Below are 19,801 nucleotides of genomic sequence, written 5' to 3'. Positions count from 1 at the left end.
GCTGTCTATTTCTTATGTGGGCTGAGGGTCAATGTAGTCCTGAATGACATTCCCTTCTGCTTGCTCCACCTAGGGAGTCAAAAGTTAAAACAAAAAACAAATGGTGCAGGTGCTGACTTGTCCAGGTCTCCCATTCCCTTCGTCCCTCTCATGATCATCGTCTGAGGCTGCCACATAACCTCATTCCTGCAGGGCTCATCTGCCTGAAATCCATGCTTAATCAGGAACTCAGGGTCAATAGGTCCCAGCAGGGGGCCAGACACAGATAACCCCCTGATCTAAAGTCAAGGTCTGGACCACCAGATCCATGTCAGACACCAAGGCCTGCTAAAGTCATTCAGCCATTAAAAGGCTCTGATTGCTCCATTCTTTCTCCGCTTTTTTGAGATGACTTTATCACTGGTCTCTGTCTAAATGTTATCGGACCTTTTTTTTTGTTGGGGAGCCTGGCTATGTGTTTGTGTGCGTCTGTGTCTTTTTTTTTTTTTTTTTTTCTTTTTTTTTTTATATTATTGTGTCAATTTCCTAAATTCTAGTCTCCTAGGAGTGGATTTTCAGATTTGCTACTGATTTTGAATAGGTATGAAACTAAGTAACAGCTGCCAATCCTGCTGCATCACCAGAGTACAGCATGGCATACTTTTTTATTTATTTATTTATTTATTCTTTCAGTATGTAACATCCTCCAATGTTTATTTTCTATGAATGCATTGTGTGGGAAAAGGTTACAGTGAAATACTCCAAAAAGTGCTTCACATGCATGAAAATCTCCTTCGAAGCCCCTGTCATAGTGCTGATAGACAGCTATTGAAGCCTGTGTGTCAATTATTGTGTATTATGTGTTCATGTACTCTGTGGTTAATGTGATGAAAGATTAACACTCATTGGACAACAGGCTTTTAATGCATCATTTTTGAGTCCTGCCCAGGTGCACAGCTTCATTGGGAGTGAATGCAGTGTGGGCGGGTGCGTTTCGCGCAATGTTTATTTGACAATGCCCTCTTCACTTGTCCCACCTGAATGCAAGCCTTCTCTTTATGATGATTGCTAGACCTTTCAAAGGGGTGGAACCTGTAACCACCTGCCAGTCAGTAAATTGGGAATGAACATGACTGAGATCTCATACTTAACATATCTATGCCAGTGGGAATCTCTGGAGCCTGCAGTAAGTGTAATTTGTAAGTATAAAGTTTTGTTTGATTATTTGCATTCATTTCTGAAATTTGTTGTTTATAAGCCTAGCTAGCTAGCAGTCACTTCCTTCTTCGTCTTCAGTTAGCAGTTTAGGTGGTTTTTGGGATGAAATCCCAACACATGAAATGCAGACACTGCTAATGTTGATCTCATTTTAGAAAAGCCTTTTGATAAGAAGAAACTGAAAAACAAGAGGAGCAGATACCCAAGATTTTAATTAAAAATTCAGCAAAAATGGTCCTTTTAGCAGTAAAATCAATTGGCTGTGTTTTTTTATTATTAGTCTTAGATTCCAAATCCCTGTCAATGAGCGATAACGAGTTTGGTTTATATCATATTAGCCATGTGAGCTGTTAGGTAAAAGAAGAGTATCGGGGAACAGTAGCTAGGTAGATTTGAAAAAAAAAATTGTATATATATATATATATATATATATATATATATATATATATATATATATATATGTATATATATATATATATATATATATATATATATATATATATATATATATATATAGATATGACAGCAGCCAAAACAGACAGCAGATATATTATATATATTACCATTTAGGAATTACAGCTACTTTCAGCAAAGTACATCCATTTTCAGGGGCACAAAGGTATTTGGACAAAGTGACATAATTGTAAATATAACCATAATTTTAATTCTTGTATGAAAATCCTTTGCAGTCAATGACTGCCTGAAGTCTGGAGCCCATGTTCTCAAAACTCAAATTCTGAGTTTCCTCCCTGGAGATGCTTTGCCAGGCCTTCACTGCAGCCACCTTCAGTTGCTGCTTGTTTGTGGGTCTTTCTGCCTTCAGTCTTGTCTTCAGTAAATGAAAAGCATGCTCTATTGGGTTGAGATCAGGCGACTGACTTGGCCATTGAAGAATATTCCATTTCTTTGCCTTCAAAAAGTCTTGAGTTGCTTTCGCAGTATGTTTAGGGCCATTATCCACCGCACTGTGAAGCGGCGTCCTATCAGTTTTGTAGCATTTGGCTGAATGTGAGCAGAGAGTATAGCCCTACACACCTCAGAATTCATCTTGCTACTTCTGTCAGCAGTTACATCATCAATGAACATGTCCATGCCATAATACTCCTTCCACCATGTTTGACACATGATGTGGTATACTTTGAATCATGACATGTTCCTTTGTTTCACCATACTTTTCTCTTCCCACCATTCTGGTACAAGTTAATCTTGGTTTCATCAGTCCAAAGAATCTTATTCCAGAACATGGGAGGCTTTTTTTTAGATGTTTTCTGGCAAAGTCTAATCTGCCTTTCCTGTTCTTGAATGTTACCACCTTGTTGTAAACCCTCTGTATTTACATTCATGAAGGCGTCTCTTGATTGTAGATTTTGACAATGATACGCCTACCTTCTCCAGTGTATTCTTGACTTCTGTTGATGTTGTGAAGGGATTTTTCTTCACCAAGGAAAGGATTCTGCGATCATCCACTTTAGTTGTCTTCCGTGGTCTTCCAGGCCTTTCAATGTTGTTGATTTGGCCACACCTAGGTTTTTTGCTATCTCTCTTATAGACATATGTTGTTTTTTCATCCTAATGATGGCCTCCTTCACTTGCATTGAAATCTCCTTGGACTTCATATTGATAGCTCCAGTCGAACAGGTGCCAAATGCCAACTCAATACCTGATCTCAACTCCAGACCTTTTATCTGCTTAATTTGTCTTGAAGCAACGAGGGAATGGACTGCACCTGGTCAATTAACTTCTTGTCAGTCAATTGTCCAAATACCTTTGAGCCCCTGAAAATGGAAGTACTCTTTTTTTTTGGCAGAACAGTAAAATTATCCTGCTATGGGCTTCTTGAGTTTTCTTAAAGATGCAGTTTGTAATATTGTAATGCGCTTTTAGCACTCTAATAATCATATAAATTCATGCTTGGTTTGCTTTGCATGAAAAACTGTGATTCATATTATTGGCGTACAGTGGGTCTGGCTAGTTTTTCATTTTGAAAAGGATCCTGAAGTTTCAGCCTGAGCTGCAGTACGTGTACAAGGCAGTGTGAACATAGGTGCTCAATGCTAATGACTAGAGGTGTATGCCACATTAACCATCACAGCATTTATATCTTGCAGTTGATCATTTGACTTCTTCTCAGAGCACATCCCATTGTAGCTTGGACTCATTTTATTTGGAATAACTTTCTTGAGGTGTCATGCATCTGTTTCAATACACTGACATTTGACTCTAATCTCTGTTTCTTCCTTTCATATATCATAACCTCTCCTTTTGCATCACACATCACATGGTTCTGAGTGCCTAGTTATAGCCTTGCACGGTTAATGCAGTTGGCCATGCTTTGTGGAGCAGATTTACATAAGAAATGGGAAAAACAGACGAAAACATGGTTTAGTTGAGTGACAGAGGTAGGTTGCATTTTATTTCTCTTTCACTTCTATCATATTTCTTCAAGTGGAGTTTGTGTTTGTCTCTCTTGCTCCATTGCCTCTTTCTCTTTCTTCTCCATTCTTTCTCTTTACCCTCCTTATTCCATACTAATGTTGGTGGAAACAATAATCATCTGTCACAGGTCAGTGGAACCCAGTTGGAGGGAAAGGAGCCTGACCATAGACAGAAATAGAAGTCATCTCCATCTACTCCAGATTTAGTAATAAGAAACCCATCGGATTGATACCAGCTTTTTCCATCTGGACACACAATCTTATGAGCCATTTTTCAAGTCTGATAGTGTACTAGTCTCCTGTTTGTCATCTTTTCTGACCCTGTCTGATCTGGCTGCATAGCAGTCTTGAGATGTTGTTTGTGCATTGACTTTGATTCACATTTGGTGTAACCTTCATTTCTTTCGTTCAGATTGCATTGTGACAGTTGAGATCAGTGCTGAATGTCCATTAAAATATCATTCCATTAGCTTTTGTGTATAGAGTGGGGCCGTAAATCAGCATAAAATTTTGCATACAATAATTCTTGTCAGTATAAGGTGGCTTGGCTGTGTCTGGGTTTTATCTAGGGGCCAGGAGAACTGAGAGTATTGTATGCTACCTGTGTATGCATATGCAGAGTGACTGAGGACTCGTCAACAGCCACTTTATGTTTACAGCGCTGCAGTTGGTTGGAGGGGACTTTGGTGTGCTCAGTGCTGGCGTGCTATAGACAGGTGAGATGTAATAAGCTTACTTCCCCTCCCTCTGCTTTTTTTCTCTCTCTTGCTCTTTCTCTCTTGCTGCGCACAATGAGTCTCTGTGGAGGACAGATGGTCTCCTTGAGTCTTCTGGAACTTGTGGGCTCCTTGTCTTGACAGGGAGTGGATTTAATGAAATGTGACTGAAAAACAAGCCAGTGCTTGAAATAGATCAACAGTCGGCATGTAGAGAGAGCATAATTCTGCAATGATGTCGAGAGAGTAGTGATTTGGCCTTCCTTTTCTAAGATGGATGGACTTATTATGCTAACATGATTTATTTTCGCTCTTTGTGCTTAGGTAGGGATAGTTCCCTTACACAGTTTGAAGGATAATATTCATATTTTTGTTAGACAGATTTTTTTCTCTTCAATGTAAAAGTCACTGCAGATGCACAGTGGGGAAAATGGTATAACCCAACATGGACACACACAGAGCTGGGTACATGAACCACATACGCACATGCAGAGACACAGACAGACAAACAAGCACAAGTATGAGCATTGTGCACAAGCCTCTCTACTGATAATTTAAATTAATTTTTTTCCCCTTCCCTCACCAAGGCCTTTACTGAGCCTATTTTTTATTCTGTACCAGCCAGCTTGAAGGGCCCATACAGTCATTTGTAGTGCAGTTGTTTTTGGCATATATATAATAAAGTGTGAAATTGAAAGCCAAATAATTATGGGGGTTAAAACTCATCTGAGTATTTCAGATTTTACAGTCAGACATTTCACACCTTGTCTTGAGTGGCTCTTCAGGAAGCTTAAGCAGAGTGCTTTCTGAATCACTCGTTATATCACACATCATTTAGCATTAATAAACCTCAGAGAAAAACTCATTGTTTCCCTGCAATCCTCTTGAAACAACACATTTATAATATATGTTTAATTTTCAAGTCAAATTTTATTTTTACACCTGTAAATGTAAGCTGTACACTACTGCATTTCAAACAAGCTGTCAGTTCTCACATTGTATTCAATCCATCCTGTTTTCAAGAGTTGCAGTGATGTTAAGTTGTTTTTTTGAAACCTGGATTTTGAAATGTGAAATCAGTTCAGAAATTTCATCCATTTCAAACACTTTGAATAATTAATAATTAGCCTCATTAAAATTGTTTAGTACATAAAGATCTTTATATCACAGTTGAATTCTCAAATCTAAGCCTTTCTAAGTGAGAGAAAGAAAGAGAGGCTGGTGAGGGAATGATTTTTTTATATCTGTAATATCTGTTGTATTGAAAGTGACTGTGATTTTGATTAACTTCCCGATTCATTACCTTTCTGGCATGTGAATTTGAGGCCAGACATGGGGTCCTTTCTTTGTGATTATGATCAGTAGGCCATTTGCAGTTATGATTGATCAGCCATACAGTGAGTAGGGGAGAAACTTAAGGATTCAGCCCATGAGTTTTTTTTTTCTCAGAAGAAACTGTTCCTGACAGCTCACAATGTCCCATTCATGCCAAATGTAATCTTTCAGCCTTGACACCTTGTTTCTTGAAACTACAAGATTAATATTACAAAACGATAAGGAAAACTTATATCTTGCAGTCGTACAAAATGCATTGATAAATCATTGCACACTTGTCTCAAATATCTTTGTTCAGTTGATCAGTATATCGAACAGACTATGGTTTCTGACACTGACTTTTTTCATCTGTTAAAATGGACCAAAGGATGTTATGGGGCAAAAACAAGAGCAGCATCCATATTTAAGCAGAATCACTTAAATATGAATCACCTACCTGAGCATGTAGTTTGGTATCACCCCACATAATTATTAATATTAATCCTTGTCCACTTCCCTAAGTGCACCTGCTACAGAATAATGGACCTCTTTTTGTTTCAGCACTTTCATTATTTTGTTGCAAGGCCTTGCATGTGTTTGTTCATGTTCTGCTTGGATATTGATTGTGTTTTCTTATGGTTATTTTGTTGTGTTTTTTTAAATGATGCCTTAACCTCCTCTGGCTGCTAATATCCATGCATTGTTGTTAGACTTCAAAAAAAAAAACTTGGAAACACAATGAAAACACAATGATACAATGCACAGTTTTGCTAGTTAGTGTCTGTAATTAGTCATAACTGATGACACACTTCCTGATGGTGAAAGATGTGCCAATAAAAACTGCTGTTTTACAGTCCCCTCCAAAGGTATTTCAACAGCAAGCCCTATTCTTTTGATTTTTCTATACACTGAAGACATTTGGGTTTGAGATCAAAAGATGAATATGAGATGAAAGATCAGAATTTCAGCCTTCATTTTCTGATATTAACATCTAGATGTGTTCCAGATGCAAATCACTCACTCATCAGCAGTAATAATCGGAAGGCCAGATTGGAATTTGCAAAGAAATACAGAGATGAGCCACAAAAGTTCTTGGACCAAGTTTAACCTAAAAGTGAGGGAAAGGCCAAAGTGTGGAAAAAAAAGGATCTGCTCATTATCCAAAACATACGAGCTCATGGGTCAAGCATGGTGGAGGTAGTATCATGGCGTGGGCTTGTATGGCTGCTTCTGGAACAAGCTCACTAATGTTTGTTGATGATGTAAGGCTTGATGATGGTAGCAGAATGAATTCAGAAGTCTACAGAAACATTCTGTCTTCCAATTTATAATGAAATGCATCTGTGACACTCTGACGGGTTCGCATCAAAATGAGGAGACAGTAGGCAGGCTTGGGACAACTCAAAAAGAGCGCTTCTTCTAATTTCTTTTTCTTCACTTTTTTGGTGATTTTTTTATCTCACTAGGCACATATATTAACACACACACACACACACACACACACACACACACAGCTCTGTGCTGCTCAGCTCTCTCACCCATGGCTCTCGACTCTCCCATTTTTATACTTGCCGCCTCTCACTGAAACAAAGAAAACTCGTTAGAAAAATCCTGCACAGGTGTAGATCCTTAACACTCACTTTTCACAGCTCCGCCCTCCATTCACAATTCGCCCTTGTGCTCGACCATGCCCCCACTTCCACATATCCCCACCAACTGACCCAGGCCGGCGAGCCTCCCCAGCCTGCTCCCGACTCCCCCCCCCATGCCAAAAGAGGAAATCCACCACATCCATCAACACCCCCGGCCTGTGGACCACCTCAAACTTAAACGGGTTAAGTGCCAGATACCAATGAGGGATCTGCACGTTGGCATCCTTCATGTGGTATAGCCACTGAATCGGGGTGTGGTCTGAACAGATTGTGAAGGCTCATCCCAACAGATAGTATCAGAGGGTGGAGACTGCCCACTTGATGGCCAGACACTTTTTCTCGATCTTGCTCTACTTACTCTCGCACTCAGAGAATTTGTACCCCCAAATATGTACAGCATGGGGCGCTTCTCCACCTCCACCACCTGGGACAATACGGCCCCTAGCCCTCTGTCTGATGCATCAGTCTGCAAAACATAGGGGAGAGAAGTTTGGAGAATGTAAAAGTGGTCCACCACAGAGTGCATCTTTTACCTGAATAAAAGCCTGTTGGCACAGCTCCGTCCACTAGACTGGATCTGGCGCACCCTGTTTAGTGAGGTCAGTCATTGGGCTGGTGACATCTGAATATTAACCTACACTAATAGCCAGCCAGCCCCAGAAACTGTCTCACCTCCTTTTTCATCTTGGGTCTTGGGCAGACCGTAATCGTTGCTGTCTTTTCAATTTGGGGACACAACTGCACATGGCCCAAGTGGAAGATACTGTACTTCCACCCATTCAATTGCACATTTCTTCGTGTTTGCTGTGAGTCTTGCCCGTCTCAATGATCTCAGGCCAGCCCTCAGATGCTGAATGCGTCACTGCCAACATTACTATAAATAATAATGTCATCCAGATAGGCAGTGGCATAGGCAGCGTTCATAGGATTTCGTCCATGAGTCGTTGGAACACCCCTGGGTCTCTGAGCAACCCAAAAAGAAGGGTCACGAATTGGTGTAAACCAAACATAGTATAAAAGGTCATTTTCTCATGAGATATGGGAGTCAAGGGGATCTGTTGATATCCCTTTGTCAAATCCAGTGTTGAATAAATGTGAGCCATACTTAACCGATCAATATTGACTTTTATAAGTCCACACAGACCCAGACCGAGCAGTCTGCCTTGGGAACCAGGACCACCGGACTGTACCAGCCACTGTGGGACTCCTCGATTACCCCCATATCGAGCATGGCCGTGAGCGCTTCCCACACCACTATTTTTTTGAGTTTGGGGGAATGATAGGGGCGGCTGCGTACCACCATACCTGGGGGTGTCTCAGTGTGGTGTTCTATGAGATTATTGCGACCGGGTAGAAGCGAAAACATGTCGGAAAAATGGCAACCTGACAGATGGTCTCCAAAAGGTACTGGGGTGGATTGAGCCTCCATTTTTAGATACCCCTCCAGTTCTAGCTCCTCCCTCTCCAGAACAACTGTTATCAAAGCCATGGGGACCACCTCTCTCCATGATATAAGGAGGTTGAGATGGAATATCTGCTGTGCCCCACCTCTATCTGTTCGCCTTACCTCAATGTTCCCGACTCGCCATGTGACCTTGAAGGGACCTTGCCACTTGGTGAGTGGTTTAGAGCTTGATGTGGGTTATACGAGCACTTTATCTCCCTGTGAAAACTCGCATAGCCGAGAGCCCCTATTATACAGCCAGGACTGACATTCTTGCGTCTGTAGCAAATTCTTCTATGTTAATTGCCCTAATGTGTGGAGTCTTGCTCTCTGAAGGTCCCTCCTCACAATTTCTCTGGTGATATCTCAGATGCAGCAAAGTCTGCGGCCATATACTATTTAAAATGGGGAGAACTCCTTTGATGCAAATAATAGGGCTTTGAGCCACTTACACCAATTCTGAGCATCCTCATGTATGGACTTCTAAACCATATTTTAAGGGTTTGGGTAAACCGTTCGACTAGGCCATCCATCTGAAAATAGATGGTAAATGCTGGTATGAATCAATTTAATCTCAAAGAGTTTGTATAGTTTGCAAAGGGTGCGTGACATAAACGTGGGGCCTTCATCGTTCAGGATCTCTTTCAGGATCCCAACCTGGGAGATGATATTCAAGAGTGCCTCCACAACACTGCAAGCTGAGATATTACGAAGTGGCATGTTTGTGGGGTATCGCATTTCGTAATCTACCAGGACCAACAGAAAGCGATGCCCTTGTGCAGTCCATTCCAATGGCCTGACGAGGTCCATACCAATTCTTTCAAAGGGGACCTTGATTAATGGAAGGGAACACCACCCTCCCCACCATCCATGCTTTCCTATTGCGGAGCTGACATTGATGGGACAAGTAATGCCTCCCCAGCCAGCTCTGCATGCATCCCACACCGTGCTACATTGTTGCAGGGCCCATTTACATACATTCCACTCAACAGCATTTAAATTCTGGCCAATTTGTCCCCAAAATCAGGGGATGGGTGAGGCGGGGACTAACCACCGCCTCTATTTTGTGCTTTTGTCCCTGGAATTGGATCGAGACAACCATCAGGGGATATACGTGCACATCCCCATGCACACACCTCACCTGCACCCAGTATGCTGCACTCAATGCCTTACCTAGAAACAGTTACTGTAACCAGTGGCAGTTTGGTTACAGCCTGAATCCACCAATGCATGGTATGTATCCCCTTGAATACTCACCAGTGTACGGTACGAGGCAGCCTGTGGTGCATCAGGGACCCGGACCAATGGCCCCACCTCCATCACGTAGCATTGATCTTGGAAATGCCTGGGTTTCCCACAATGCCAGCACACTGGCCTAGGCCAACCTGAGGGGGAGAAGAGACAGACATGGGGGAGAGGGAGGGGTAGGGAAATGGCCCCCTTTTCCATGGTGCAAGGCTGGGAAGGGCAGAGAGACAAAGGGGAAGAACGAGCGTGAGAGAGAGAGGGAGGGAGAGGGGGGGTTCACTTACCCCGGCTACGCCGCCAAGTGGTCCACTGCCAGTTGGACCACCTCTTCTAGTGACACTGGATGGTGGCACTGGACCCATTTCACCATCCACCACGGAACCCGGGGCAACAAAATGCTCTGGAACCACTAGGTCGAGTACATCTTCGACACCACTCTCCTCTGCCAGCAGCCATCTTTGACAAGTGTCTCAGAGCTGTTGGGCGAATGCAAACGGGTGGCCAAGCTCACTGAGCGTCAGTGAGTGGAAACAGTGGTGCGACTGGTAGCTGTTGGGACATGAGCTGGGCTTCCCCCGACAGTAGCGGAAGCAAGCAAACCAACCACTGTGAGTCTGGCCAGCCTCACGCTTCGAGGGCACACTTGAAGATTGTCCTGCAGTCCCGTATTTGAGAGCGTTTGAACAATTTTTGAACAATTTTTTAAGTGTGGTTGGGTGCATTATCCTGCTGAAAGAGGCCACTGCCATTAGGGAATATCATTGCCATGAAGGGGTGTACTTGGTCTGCAACAAAGTTTATGTAGGTGGTATGTGCCAATGTAACATCCACATGAATGCCAGGACCCAAGATTTCCCAACAGAACATTGCACAGAGCATCACACTGCCTCCGCTGGCTTGCCTTCTTCCCATAGTGCATCCAGGTGCCATCTCTTCCCCAAGTAAGCGAAGCACACTTACCTGGCCATCCACACGATGTAAAAGAAACTGTGATTCGTCAGAACAGGCCACCTTCTTCCATTGTTCCATAGTCCAGTTTTGATGCTCATGCGACCATTGTAGGCGCTTTCTGTGGTGGACAGGGGTCAGCATGAGCACTCTGAGCGATCTGTGGCTATGCAGCGCCATACACAGCAAGCTGCAATGCACTATGTATTCTGACCCCTTTCTATCATAGCCAGCATAAACCTTTTCAGCAATTTGTGCTACAATAGGTCTTCCGTGGGATACCCTTCGCTTCCCATGCACATCAGTGAGCCTTGGGTGCCCATGACCCTTTCGCTGGTTTACCGGTTGGCCTTCCTTGGACCAGTTTTGGTAGGTACTAACCAATGCATATCGGGAACACCCCACAAGACCTGCCATTTTGGAGATGCTCTGACCCAGTCTTCTAGCCATCACAATTTGGCCGTTGTCAAAGTCTCTCTAATCCTTACACTTGCCCATTTTTCCTGCTTCCAACTGTGATGGCGGGCTGTCCTCCCATGTACGCCGAAGTGCAAGCGTTCCTTGCATAACTGTTGTAGAAAGCACAGGAGCACAGGGTGGCAGAACAGGACATGGCTGGCAACTAATTACACCAAGTGCAGCTCTTCACAGCACTTCAGTATAAAAGTGCTGACTGATCTCTCTTTATGTAATATCAGACATAGACGCCAGCGTCGAGGATTCTGCTCATACACGCTGCCCCGCCGCTGGAACGCCCCTAAGACTACATTTCTGCGCCACCTCCTGCACTCTCACTCCACATAAGTTATATTTATTTCTCTCTCTCTCTCTCTCTCACTCACACACAAACACCATCAACTTTCACTTTGTAAATAAAAGTGCTGCTGTTTCCCTAACTTCCTGCTGTTCCTCTTCCTTCTGTGTCTGTGTTCTGCCCATCACAGCTGCGAGTTGCTACACCACCACATCAACTTCGAGAACTGACCACTTCAACCACGCCCCTGCTTCCACATTATCCAATCTAATTGGGTGGAGCTTTATCACATGGCGAGATAATGAAGGCGAGAAATGTGCAAACAAATATTAAGTGTTATTTACTTTGAGTCTATCTGTTCCAATACTTTTGTTCACCTAAAAATTGAGTGGTCTGCAACCAGAGGTGCTATGTTCTAAGTTGTCCAACACATCTATATATAAATGTCTTCAGTATATAGCAAACACATATGTATTGCTGTTCCAATACTTTCAGTGGGGACAGTATATGTTCTCTTAGATAGTAACAAATTGAAGAGGGCTGCAAGGCTCACTTAAGCCCCCTGTTGGGAGATCCAGCTTCTCCAGTGTTTGCTATCAAAGCTCTTTAAGCCCCAATTGAAGTCCAAATATTAAATGCACCACAGTGGCCAAGATAAAACAGATGTCTCAAAAAGCAACACTTATTTGGCTCTCCTGAAATGCTGTTACTTATCTTTAGGAAGATAGCCCACCACTTGTTAGGAAGATAGCCCTCCACTTTTTAAATTTATTTTGTTTCAGCTTTGTTGTTTTTTCCAGTATTATTGCCGATAAAGTGGTTATTCTCTTTCCGCAAAATATCTGGTGCCAGGCTTTCAGTCCTGCAGTGCAAGAGAAAAGATTATTGTAATAGAAAGGTTAAGCTGCCTCTTTAAAATTTGATGAGGTTTTTTAAAAGTGATTGTGCCTGTTTGGAAAATTACATGTCAAAACACTTATGATGTCCACAGAATCGATCATTGTTGTTGGGTTTTTTTTTCATTTGAGTGTGATGTGAAATAATTGCTTTGTGCCAAAAGAAAACAATTCTCAGATGCTCAGAGGTCACTCCAGTGTACACTGCAGCAATAGCACAATGGGTATTTCACACACACAGTCAGGTCCATAAATATTTGTACATTGACAGAGTTATTGTTATTTTAGCTGTCTACCACAGCATATTGAAGTTGAAATTAAATAATGAATATGATCTCAATGTGCAGACTTTCAGCTTCAATCAGAGAATATTTACATCCAAATTGCATTAAGAGTGCAGGAATTACAGCAACTTTATATGTAGTCTTCCCCTTTTCAAGGAACCAAAAGTAATTGGACAGTTGGCTGCTCAGTTATTCCATGGCCAGGTGTGTCCTTTTCCCTCAATATTTTACTTGCATGCAAGCAAATTATAGGTCTACAGTTCATTTCAAGTGTGGCATTTGCATTTGGAATCTGTAGCTGTTAACTTTCAATATGATGTCCAAATTGCCAGTGATGCAAGCCACCATTAGGCTGAAACATCAAATCAAACCCATTAGAGAGATAGCAAAAACGTTGTATGCACCAAAATCAACTACTTGGTATGTAATTGAAAAGAAAGAATGCATTGGTGAGCTCAGGAGCACCAAAAGGCCTGGAAGAAAAATAAATGTGGTGGATGACACAAGAATTCTTTCCCTGGTAAAGAAAACAAACCCTTCACAACAGTTGGCCAGATCAAGAACACCCTCCAGGAGGTAGGCATATCTCTGTTAAAGTCAACAATCAAGAGAAGACCTCACCAGAGTAAATACAGAGGGTTTAGCAAAAGATGTAAACCATTGGTAATTGTCGAAATCAAGAAGACTAGATTAGAGTTTGGCAATAACATCTAAAAAGCCCAAAGAAATCTGGAACAACATCCTATGGATAGATAAGACAAAGATAAACTTGTACCAGAATTATGGGGGGGAAAAAAAGAGTCTGGAGAATGGAAGGAACTGCTTGTGATTCCAAGCATACCACCTCATCCCATGGTGTGGGCATTGCCACACTGGCTGCCAATGGGAACTGGTTCCCTTGTGTTTATTGATGATATGACTCCTGTCAAAATCAGCAGGATGGATTCTGAAGTGTATAGGGCTATATTATCTCCTCACTTTCAGCCCAATACTTCAAAACTCATTGGACAGTGCTGCACAGTGCAGATGGCAAAGCATACTTCAAAAGCAACTCAGTGGGGTTGAGGTCTGGGTTCTGTGGAGGCCACTCAAGTTCTTCCACTCCAAACTTGGCAAAGCACACAAAGGATTTTAATATGTAGCTTTTTTTTTTCTTTCAAAAATTAAACCAACAGTCAGAAACCAGGTGGGAAAAATTATGCCCTTCCTTAAAAGTACACTCTTGCTACTTCCACAGTCATTAAGAGAGTAATTAGCAGCCAGGTGTTATTAATGAAATGCACAAGATTAGTTAATCATCAAGCGTGACTACCTCTATAAAAGCGGTCCTTTTGGCAGTTTGGTGTTCTGTAGCACTCAGGTGTGTGTCTACATTGTGCCAAGAAGAAAGGACATCATCCATGACCTCAGTTACTGCTCAGCAATCTGGGAAGGATTCTGCCATTCTACAGCAAGAAGGATTGGAGAGCCTTCAAGACATTTGGCAGTCTTCCCAGGAGTGGGCATCCCAGCAAATTCAGCCCAACATCAGACCGTTTAATGCTCAGACATATAAAGAAAAACCCAAAAGCTACATCATGTGACCTACAGGCCTCTGTAAGCATATCAAATGTTTATGTTCATGATAGCACAATCAGTCTGTCAGCAATCTGTCAGCAGCTTAACCTGGGCCAAGACCTGGGTCATGCAACAAGACAGTGATCCAAGGCACACTAGGGAATTAACATCTGAATGGCTAAAGAAGAAAAAAAAACAAGCTGTTGGAATGGCCAAGTCAAAGTCTAGAACTCAAACCCATTGAGATGCTGTGGCGAGATCTTATGGCTGCTGTGCATAAATAAATGCCCTCAAACATCAATGAACTTAAGCAATGTTGTAAAGAAGAGTGGGCCAAAATTTCTCCAAAACAATGTTTGAGACTAATAAACTCCTACAGAAAACATTTACTGCAAGTTATTGTTATTAAATACACCAATCAGCCATAACATTAAAACCACTGACAGGTGAAGTGAATAACATTGATTATCTCTTTACAATGGCACCTGACAAGGGGTGAGATATATTAGTCAGCAAGTGAATAGTCACTTCTCGAAGTTGATGTGTTGAAAGCAGGAAAAATGGGCAAGCGTAAGGATCTGAGCGACTTTGACAAAGGCCAAATTATGATGGCTAGACAACTGGGTCAGAGCATCTCCAAAATGACAGGTCTTGTGGGGTGTTCCTGGTATGCAGTGGTATGCAGTACTTGTACCTGGTATGCAGCACCTACCAAAAGTGGTCCAAGGAAGGGCAAGTGGTGAACTGGTGACAAGGTCATGGACGCCAAAGGCTCTCTGATTTGTGTGGGGAGCAAAGGCTAGCCCATCTGGTCTGGTCACGTTTTCATTTACATCTTGTGTATGGCCGGGTGCGTTTGTGTCACTCACCTGGGGAAGAGATGGCACTAGGATGCATTTTGGGAAGCAGGCAAGCCAGCAGTGTGATGCTCTATGCAGTGTTCTTCTGGGAAATCTTTGGTCCTGGCATTCATTTGGATGTTACTTTGACACGTACCGCCTAAAGATTGTTGCAGACCAAGTACACCACTTCATGGCAACGGTATTCCCTAATGGCAGTAGCCTCTTTCGACAGCCACACAGCAAAAATTGTTCAGGAATGGTTAGGGAAACAGTTCAAGGTGTTGACTTGGCCTCCAAATTCTCCAGATCTCAATCCAATCGAGCATCTGTGGGCTGTGCTGGACAAATAAGTCTGATCCATGGAGGCCCCACCTTGCAACTTACAGGACTTAAAGGATATGCTGCTAAGGTCTTGGTGCCAGATACCACAGAACACCCTCAGAGGCCTTGACGGGTCAGAGTTGTTGTGGTGGCAGAAGGGGTACCTACACCGCATTAGGCAAGTGGTTGTAATGTTATGGCTGATCGGTGCATGATTCTACATGTTACTGAATTATAGGGTGTACTTAAGTTTTCCCACCCAGTTTCTGAATGTTGGTTTACTTTTTGGAAAAAAATGACTACATATTGAAATCTGTTATTTGTTTGTTTATAGAATAAACAATATAAATAAAAACATAAATAAAAACATAGAAATGAAGGAGGGTGTACTTTCTTTTTCCCATGATTGTGTGTATTTACACACACACACACACACTCTCTCTCTCTCTCTGAGCACTTTATTAGGAACACCTGTATACCTACTCATTCATGCAATTATCTAATCAGCCAATCATGTGGCAGCAGTGCAGTGCATAAAATCATGCAGATATGGGCCAGCAGCTTCAGTTAATGTTCACCCATCAGAATGAGGAAAAAATGTGATCTCACTGATTTTGACAGAATTTGGCACCAACAGCATGAATCCATGGACCCACCCTGCCTTGTGTCAACAGTCCAGGCTGGTGGAGGTGGTGTAATGGTGTGGGGAATGTTTTCTTGGCACACTTTGGGCCCGTTAATACCCATCAATCGTTGCTTGACTGCCACAGCCTATTTGAGTATTGTCCCTTATTTCTGAAATGCTACTCTAAATCACAGAGTGTTTTTGCTATTTTAGTATTTTTCTCTTTCTTACATGCTGCACTTACTCCAACCCTCTTGTAGTTCCTCAATAACACAGAGTGACTCTGACTCAGTGGAGCAACAGAAAGAATTAACATTTATTGAATATGAATTTATAACATTATTAATAAATTAATATATATTGAATATGGATTTATAAGTGTGACTGTAGAAGAACCATAATGTGTGGCAGCGTTTTTCCCAGATATTGTTTTACCCATCTTTGCATGCACCCAAAATGATGGTCCACTTTTCAAGCTCCTGTCTGTGTGATGCTGGATTAAATCTAAGTATCATTCAAAGCTGGATGTGACAGTGTAAATGAGATGAGCCCTTTCAGACACACCTGACATTGAGAAGCTGTGTCAAGAAATGTAGGCTCACCCTTCCCACTAGAATGGTAAATCAGTGCAAGGAATATTACTTTGGTTTTGTAGTTGTCCCTTATCTTCCACATATGTTACTGACATATGATAAAATAAAATCATGTATGGTGCTCAAAGCGTGGGGTTGCAGAAAATTCATAATTCATAAAATTCATAAAATTCATTTACTGATGTTTTTCCAAAAAGTTTGGGAACCCATGATCTCATGACAACACCAGAATTGGCACTGGACTCCATTTCCCACAATGCACCATTGTCTACAAACATGGACACTATGGACACTATGGACACTTCAACACCCATGCACCATGTTCAGTCAATTTCACAGTCACCGATTTCTGATCACACACCTGGACTCTGTCAGCACTCACAGTATATAAGCACATTCACCAACACATTGTGAAGTATTCGTTCAGTTTGTGTTCTCACTTGACATACTAAACCTTTGTTTGATGTTCTGGTTTTGACTCTCATTTTTGCCTTTGGCTCTTCGACTCAATCTTTGTCTTGTTCTGTGATATCCAGTTTGTACCTTGCCTGTTCTTCTACCTGTTTTAGTGTTTCTGAGATTTGCCTCACAATTTGGACTTGTTTATTATTGCCAGTGATTTTAATAAAGATCCTCCTCTGTAATTGTCCCCGTCTCTGCTGCCTGACAAAATGCTTCACCGTCAAGTTTTAGACAGCAGGGATGTTTGACTGGCAACAGGCAACTATGGTGCAAGGCCACTTCGTACGGGAGCAACAACAGTAGATTGCTGTACTCAATATCATGCTTGCACAGCTATTCACCATGCCAACTACACAAGTCAGAACAACTTGTCAGCTCCCTCGCTCTTTGTTTGCCCCGACAAATATGCTGGCGATCCGGCTCAATGCAAAGCATTCCTTCTCCAGTGCTCGCTGTATTTTTCTAAATACTGTGAACTCTCCAACCAGCAAAATGTGGCTCTGTTCATAAACCCCTGACAAAGTGCCATATGTAGGCAACTGCAGTATGGAATCAAGGAGGAGGACAGATTTCTTCTTGTGAGTGCTTTATCAAGATGTTTCATGCTTCAGAGGGGACAGAAATTGGAGGGGATAGAGAAGAGCATAGAGTCGCTAAATGTCCTGCATATCCAGCTCCACGACAGCCCCCAGGAGCCCACAATCATGAAGGAGAGGGCTTCCCCCAAAAGTACCCACCTTCAGTGTGTCCATCAAAATATCTGTCTCATCAAGCTTTTTCAATCCTTGTTCAGTTAAAATACTCAGAAGGTGTTTCGGTGTTTACAGCATTGATTGTTTTCAGAGCCTCAGGAAACTTCATTAACCTCGTCGAGGATTCCCAACTGCAAACTCCATCTGGATTCCCAACTGCTACTCCACCCACTCCACATACAAGCACTGGACATTGGTGGAGGAATTTTCACGCACAGCACTGAACCTCTCCAACTACAAGTCAGTGCACTGCCATCAGGAAACCATTTCTCTCTTGATCACTGTCACGTCCAAGTATTCACTGGTCCTTGTATTCCCCTGGATCCAACAACATAACCCTCAAATTTAATGGAAAGACAGAGAAATACTGAATTGGTCTCCACACTATCTAGAATCTTGTCTGAGAGTTCCAGCTGTACTGACAACATCCACTTCCATGGAAAGTGCACTGCACAGTAACCTGCACAGCCTGCACAGTAACCATTCCCTCTGGGAAGTTTTCTGCAAAGCCAAAGCAAGTGGGCTGCCTCCTCATCTCCCACACGATGGTGCGATCGATCTCCATGCCCCCTAGAAACTGAGTGTATCCACTCTCAGCCACAGAGAATCAAGCCATGCAGGTGTATAACTCAGAAGCACTGGCCCAGGGATACATCAGGCCAGATACTTTTCCTGCCTCAGTAGGCTTCTTTTTTTATCAAAGAAAGGAGGAGGCCTCAGACCTTGTATAGATTATTGAGGGCTCAATCGAATCTCTGACAAGTATCAATATCCTCTGCCTTTAGTCCCTGCAGCCCTGGAACAGTTAAGTGAAGCAAAGATCTTCACCAAACTAGACCTGCACAGTGCGTGTAACCTGGTGCGCATCTGAGAAGGAGTTTATACGAACATGGCCTTTAACACCACCTCTGGTCACAACGAGTACTGCGGAATGTGGTATGGGCTCTCTTGCGCCGCCTCTCTGTTTATTAACGCCTTATTAATGATGTTCTTCGAGAAATGCTGGGAAACTTTGTCAGTGCCTTTATAGATGACGTTCTGATTTGCTCTCCATCCAAAAAAATCCACGTATCCATTGTATGTCAAGCAAGTGATTAAGAAATTATTGGAGAACAAGCTCTAAGCTCTAAGCTGTAAAAGGAGAAAAGTGTGTATTTCACATCACACAAATCTCATTCCTGGGCTATGTCATTAACTTGGAAGGGGTTATCATAGACCAAGGCAAAGTGACAGCAGTCCAAGACTGGCCAACCAATTCATTAGAGGTTTTAGTTCCATTGCTAGTAAGTAACTCACTGGTAAGCAGATCTTATTGGTTTTGTGCAAGTTAGCTTCAAAGATAATTTGAACTGTTCAAGGTTGTTTGTTGGTGGATTATTAGCTCCCAACCTGGTAGCATAAAGTTTGTGGAAAACATTCATAGCTAGCTAGTTCATGGCACTCAATGGCAGTCATTTCCTTTATATGAAACAATTTTGATGTCAATTAGGAAGTAAAATGCATCAGTAATATGCCCTTGGGGTGTCTCTCATTATGCTCTAAACTAAGTATAACCGTAATGTAGAGTTATGTTTACTGTGATTTTGTTTAACTAGATCTAGATATTTGATACCTGTACCAGGGTGCAGATTTGAGATGTGTGGTACCAAAAAAGACACAGGTCTAAAGAAGTTTTATGGAGAGTCTAAGGGAGAGCACTTGCCTTATCTCTTGTGAGTGGAATTATTTCCAGAACCTCACTAACACTTATGATTAATTTTT

General features: G+C 42.2%; 1 protein-coding gene and 1 long non-coding RNA gene across 6 annotated transcripts in view; one reads left to right on the top strand and one right to left on the bottom strand.

The window, feature by feature from the left end:
* Nucleotides 1-19,801, top strand: part of LOC113542750 (ephrin-B1) — a 64,092-nt gene that overhangs the window by 24,975 nt on the left and 19,316 nt on the right. The window lies entirely within an intron of this gene.
* The window catches only part of LOC128318569 (uncharacterized), a 115,289-nt gene that overhangs the window by 84,470 nt on the left and 11,018 nt on the right, over nt 1-19,801 (bottom strand). The gene's annotated exons all lie outside the window — the stretch shown is intronic.

Source organism: Pangasianodon hypophthalmus, chromosome 7 (assembly GCF_027358585.1).
Source record: "Pangasianodon hypophthalmus isolate fPanHyp1 chromosome 7, fPanHyp1.pri, whole genome shotgun sequence".
Classification (NCBI taxonomy): Eukaryota; Metazoa; Chordata; class Actinopteri; order Siluriformes; family Pangasiidae; genus Pangasianodon; species Pangasianodon hypophthalmus.
This window is presented reverse-complemented; position numbering and strand designations above follow the sequence as displayed.